Here is a 6,622-nt window from a genome sequence, read left to right as displayed (position 1 = left end):
CCCCTGGAAGTACATAAAGATAAAAAGCTGAACCAATATAATCAGACGAAACATATTTTAGATATTCTGGTTTATTTGAATTGGGGACACAAATACTGGTTTTCACTGTGCCGTTGTTGTTGTGAGGCGTGTTGATTTCTGAGATGGCCACAGGAGGGCAGCACTGATCTAAAAAGCTAACTGCCTCTGATGTACTGTATTAGAGCACCTGATTTATTGCTAAATACGGGTTTCCACTTTTCCACCAGGTGCATTGTTTAAGGAGCGTAGACACAACTGTAATGCACTGGCAAAAACACATGCAATCGATATCTCCTCCCCCTTGCCCCTGAACCAGACAATATGAATGCCACTAATCTTATTTCTGCTGCCCTCCTCGAGTGCTGGAAAAGCTTCATGCGCTACAAAAGGGCAAGCGGTTAACAATAGAGTCACGAGTTATTTGGCTGGAGACAGCTCAGCTCCTGCGAGATCAGACTGCATTCCTTATCCGACCTAAATCTTAAAAGGAAGAGAGGTAATTATGGTGGTAGAGAAAATTAAGCAGGCAGAGGGAGATGCAGGTTGCTCATAATGTCCCACTTTACACCAAGTTAAAGGTCTCACATTCAACATTGTGTCAGCATTGAAAGTCAAAGCTCAGACGTATCACTTTGAAGCGTCCTTTCCTATCTAGATGTGTAGGAAATGAATTTCCCCTCACCCAAAGTGACCGCTAACGGCACAATTGTCTGGTTAAGCCACGGCAGTCAGAGCCACAAGTAAACATTAGTCAAACTGGAGGGCCCTTTCTTAATCGACTTAATCACTGAACAATAACTGCATTAACAAGTGCAGACTCATGTTCGGCTGTTTCTAATAAGAGCAGCGAGGATTGTGAGAATGTTTGAGCTTAAGTCGAGCATGAAAAGGATTGTCTGCTGGTATTTTTCTTGGCTGGCTCGTCTGGTCAGATCAAGGCAACCATGGCCAGATGAACTGGGGCCGTCTGCCCTGACTGCAGTCCGGCCCTTGTGATTGGGCCACAACACCAGTTGGTCAGACTAAGTTAGGGACAAAGCCTTAACAGGAATGGACGTTTCACTAAGATGGGGGTCTGTGTTTGATCCTCTTTTCCTCTCTTGCTGAGGTGTCGGGAGAGTTTCTGTTAATCACCATCAACCCATAATGCAATGGTTTTCCCAGGTCCTGGCATGTTAGTGTTGTGTAAGAATAATGTGACACCTCAGTGATTCAGGTAGTGAAATTCTCTTATCCCTTATCACCGTTCACAAGGAGCTCTTGGGACAAATTAAATACTTGCATTTAAATTCATCTGAAAAACAGAATTAACTTAACACTCAACAGCAATGGCTCTACTCAGAAATCATGACCCAGTTTCTCAAGATAATCCACAGACCTTGTGAGCAGTTTCATGGAGGTACTATTGTCTTTATCAAACTACACCTTCTGACTGCAGCACAGAACGTAGCGTGCATCAGCTCTGGGAAGAATGGCTTGTGACAGTGTGGGATGGAAGAAATAATGACGTCCTCCTTGGAAGACCTGCAATGTTAGCTAGATTAGTTATCTATGTATTTAGCCATGTAAATGTGTTTTTGGCGCTTTGAGCACCAAAAGCAGAGTGCCATCTACTTCCATCATAGTTAAGAGAAGGAACACGTCTCCCGCCATATCTCCAAAACTTGGCAACTCAACCAAAACAATTTAGTTGGATAAATAGCAGACAGACATTTCTGATTCGATCTTCCGTTCAGTTATCACGCGGAACAAACTCCATGAAAACTGTAGGTCTGCTCCAACTCTCACCTCTTTTAAATCAAGGCTGAAGACCTTTCTGTTTGCCACTGCCTTTCACTGAAGCAATTGTGACTATTATTTTCTAGTCTTGTCTCTTTTAAATCTATGCTATTTTAGCCTACTTTCCTATTTCTTAACTTGTTTTAATGTTGTGTTTCTTGATGTCTTCCTATTTGCTTTTAAAGTATTTTAAAGTCCTTTTTTAATATCTTTTAATGTAATTGTTATGCCCCTGTAAAGCACTTTGAGTTGCCTTGTGTCTGAATTGTGCTATACGAATAAATGTGCCTTGCCCTGACAAATTAAAAATTACAGCCAACATTTTCAAGGATGAGCTGACAGTCAAGTATCCTGGATTACCCATAAACCTGACCTAAACCTGTCCTAACAAACAATCCCAACTGGGGAAGGCCAAAATTGCAACAGATGTTATATTTTTGACCGAAAAAAATCTGGATTTTTAATGATGTTACCATAGCTCAGGAAAACAATATCAACCTCGGGGCGCCCTGGTATCTCACCTGGTAGAGAATGCACTAGGGGTGCACCAAAATATTGATACTATGATAAATGGCGATATTTCGGTACGTTACCGATACACTGGCTTCAAATATTGATATTGAATAATATTTAAGTTGCGGTCAGTGTGTGTATTAAGAAGAGCCACTGTGCAGTATACACTTTGTTTTACTTGGCTGTCATTCATGTGAAATTGATTAACATTGTTTTGTAATTCCTGTGAAATGGATTCAGTGCAGTCAATAAATTCTTAATTTCTTCAGTGACACAGATATCGTGATGTATCGTGGATGAAATTTCTTGCAATATATCGATTATCGCAGAATCGCTGTATTGTGATATTATCGTTATCGTGGGCAAAATATTGCGATAGTATCGTATTGCGAGGTACCTGGTGATACCCAGTCCTTGTATGCACCCCACGCACAGAGAATTGCTGTGTCTCAAATCAGGGTCTGCATCCTTTGAAGGACGCAGCATTTGTGGTCTACAAAGGCGAGTCCTTTGGAGAGACCTTGTTAACCTTGTCAGCTGTTGTTAAATGGGACGGTCTAGCCTTTGGAGCGTTTCCTGGATGCGTCACCAGATGTTTTACCCTTACATCACGATTTTTGCCCCCCAGGCCCGCAAAAGTGATGATCTACGCCACGTGATGTTGGCATTTTCTCTCTTTCTTTCTTGTTTTTTGGGCACGCAAAGTATCTTGGAATATGTTAGGCCACGAAGGATAGTAGCCGTGCATCAACCGTGTTGTGATGTAATTGGCCTTCAAATGCGGCCTCCGAAGGATGCAGACCGTGAATTGAGACGCAGCAACTGAATCCTTAGCAGAAGCCTTGGTTTGAATCCAACCGGTGGCCCTTTGCTGCATGTCTTCTCTTCTCTCTCCCCCACATTTCCTGTCCAGCTGCCCTGTCTAAATAAAGGCTACAAAGCCCCAAAGCTAATTGAAAAAAAAAAACTCAACTTGAAACTCTTTAGCATATCATCTAAAGAGTTTCAAGTTTTTATTCAATTAGCTGACTTGTGTGCTTGTGTCAAAAATGGACCAGTTGTCTTACTCGTCAGTTTTGTTGAATCTTACTTCAGGGGTTAAGGTAAAAGAAAAGGGGCGGGGCTTATCAAATTGGGTTTAATTACAGCAATGGTATTTTTTTTTTATCCAAAATTGTAAGAATTAGTAACAGATAAATAGTTAAAAAACAAACAAACATAACCACTTAAATACAGAAAAATGCATTTAAACTACCAGCAAGCTAAAGCAAAATGTAGTTAAATTACTACTTTGATCACATGTATTTCACTATTTCCCAACACTTTAAACCCTGTAGACTTTGACTTTTTTCCCCTTATGGGCTAAATCAAGTCACTTGATTTGTCTGTGTGTGTGTGTATGCGTGTGTGGGTTGTGTGTTTTTTCATGTTATAACACTTTCCAGTATTTCTGCTCAATCTTTTTATAACTCAGAGTTGATTTTGCCTGACCTAAGTGAGGTAGTGTCTACTCTGCAGTCCCCTCCACCCCTCTAACTGCTTGTCAGTAACACGCTGCATACTCCTATTAAGAGTGTGCTCACTCACTGCTTTAAAAGCACTGAGAGTGGAAGTGAGTTACAAAGGATCTTTTGACTGGTCATGAATGGGCCACTGAGTGAGGTCTCGACCAAAACTCCTGTAATTTCCTGACCCAGTCACCGGATGTGGTGGTTGACACTTACATATTCATGTCACTGACTGTCAGATTGATTAACGCAGGAAAACTGCTTCACGTCAGCTGACACTTTTACGGTGTCGACATGACGGTTGCGGCGTGTGGCTCAGCGGTAGTCCTTGCTCCAAACACAGCACAGTTTGACGCAATGTCATTCAAAACCAGACAACAGTAATCCAACACAACTGACAGTATATCAACAGTTCATCTGTCCTCCCCTCCTCTTCCCTCTCTGATGTTTTCTGCTGAAAGAAATCTGGGTTAAAGAGGAGGAAACAGATAAAAAGAGATTAAACAAAGGCAAACAAGTGTGGTCTGGGAAAGCCATTAAGTGGTGTAAGGAAACAACCAAGTGCGGAAATAGAAGGCTGTTGGGGGTCGGAAGGAGCAGGTTTGCACTGTACTATGTGTAGCGCACAATTGCTGATGTGAGTATTTTTAAGTTCCCATAGATTCCCTGAGTGGCTGTCGACTCCCCAGAGCTCAGCAGGCTCTTTGGGGCGTGAGTGAATGCTCTGAGTGAGGACTGCAGTGGAAAAACAACAGAGAGAGGGGAGAGGTGGGGATCACAGCAGCTACCCCCCCACACTGGGCCCCTGTAGTCCTCTCTGGGTCATCCCTAACTGTAATTCCACTCTGAGTGCCACTGAATTTGTTCATATGAGTGTGTCTGAGCCCTTACCTTATGGTCTGGTTGGGCAAATTTCAACCATCTGTTCCACATTCAGATTTTACAGTCTGACCTTGCTCAGCTGTTGCGTGTTGTCACAGGGGCAGCCTTCATCCCAGAGACCACGTGGGATACTCCGCCCAGCTCTAGGTGTTGATCGCGGGAGGAGAGTAACAGTTGAGCAGGGCTGGTACCGTAATAGAAAGAGTGGGGTGAAACTTTCATGTAAATCCCCGAGGGTACGAGCAGGGCTGGCCTGTCCGTCGACACCTCCATCCTCCGCCGACCCCCCTGACCTGGTGTGGACTACAGGGGGAACTGAAGGAGGAGAGGAAACCAGAGGGCTTGTGGTGGGAGATTCCCAGTACAGGATGCCGTTGTGTTGATGTTTAGATTGTACCTCCTCCTGTCAGCGTGGCGTGGTTAAGCTCCATAAGCTTGTACTTTTAGATGACCTTCTTCTTAAATTAGATCCACATGTCCTTAATGTTTGTAATTAACATCTACATTACTATTCCAAGAGGGCAGAAACACACTTGGTTGCTTAAAGACTCAGTCCTTCAATAATTCACTATGTAAATGAATCCACTTACATGTAAAGAGTTTAATTTATAAGCTACAATGACACTCAGCATTCCTTCTGCCACCTAAATACATCGCTGTCACTTTACATTCACTGTGAAATTATCCATCCAGGTTTTGTAGAAAACCGTTCAGTAGTTTTTGTGTGGTCTAACAAACCATGCAAACTAGCAACCAACCAACCAACCAACCAACCAGCTAACCATTTATTCAATCAATCAACCCAGCCGCCAAACAAACAATCCACACAGCCACCAACCAAGCCACTGAGCAACCAACCGACCAACCAACCATCCCTGTCCTCAAATCACCCAGGGTGCTACTCCACCATAAAGAACAGTTGAGTATCAGAAAAAATAATGTGAGGTAAAAGAAAGAGGTGGATGCAACTTAGAACGTTGTGTCCATGTGGCACAGATCCCAGACCACCAGGCCACGTTGATGACCCAAAGAGTGTTAAGTATTGTCATGAATATCTGAACTAAGAGTTTATGAGCCAGTCAACATGTAGTGATGTGGACCTCCTTAGTGATCTGTACCTTGGTCAAACTGCCACACAAATGTCAATTATGAATACCTAAACAGTTTGAATCTGACTGCCATGGTGCGAACTACAAAAAATACATAATTTTTTTGGGGCCTTTTATCAGCTTTATTGATAGTACAGCTGAAGATATGACGGGAAACGGAATGAGAGAGAGGGGGAGAGATAAGCGGCAAAGGGCGCCCAGGCCGGGACTCGAACCCAGGGCTGCCGCAGCGTGGACAAAGCCTCTGCACATGGGACGCCCGCTTTACCAACTGAGCTAAACGGCGCCCCAAAAAATACGTAATTTTAATAACTTGTATGGACCAACGGAATTTAAAATGGAACAAACGTGCATATGCACACAAAAGCTAAATGAGCACTAAACTTCTTCCAGAGGAGGACAGCTAACATTTTGTTGTGTTTTTGCATTCAGCAAAGGTCACCAGCCAGAATTGAGCTAAGGGACATCATTCATCTCTATATAGTGATTCAGTTAATTGTTGAGAGAGCCCATAGAGAGCCTGTCCCAGTTTCCCACAGATCTGGTCAATGTCTTTAAATGTCTTGTTTTGTCCGAACATCAGTCCAAAACCCAGACAGATATGTTGTTTACAGCCTAAGAGGACAAAGGACTAGTGAGGACTACAAGACTTTTAACATTTCAGAGTTACTCTGCTGCTCAAACCACAATGCATTTATTGTCTCTGATGTAAGTGTAGTTCTAGGTCTGTGACTGGAGGGATTGATGGTGAGTTCAATGAGCCTCCCCTCCTTTCCATAGTCTCCATGCAGTCCGTGGAACACTAGTCCC

This window comes from Sparus aurata, chromosome 3 (assembly GCF_900880675.1).
Source record: "Sparus aurata chromosome 3, fSpaAur1.1, whole genome shotgun sequence".
In the NCBI taxonomy this organism is placed as follows: domain Eukaryota; kingdom Metazoa; phylum Chordata; class Actinopteri; order Spariformes; family Sparidae; genus Sparus; species Sparus aurata.
The sequence above is the reverse complement of the archived record's forward strand: the minus strand, read 5'-3'. Positions refer to the sequence as shown.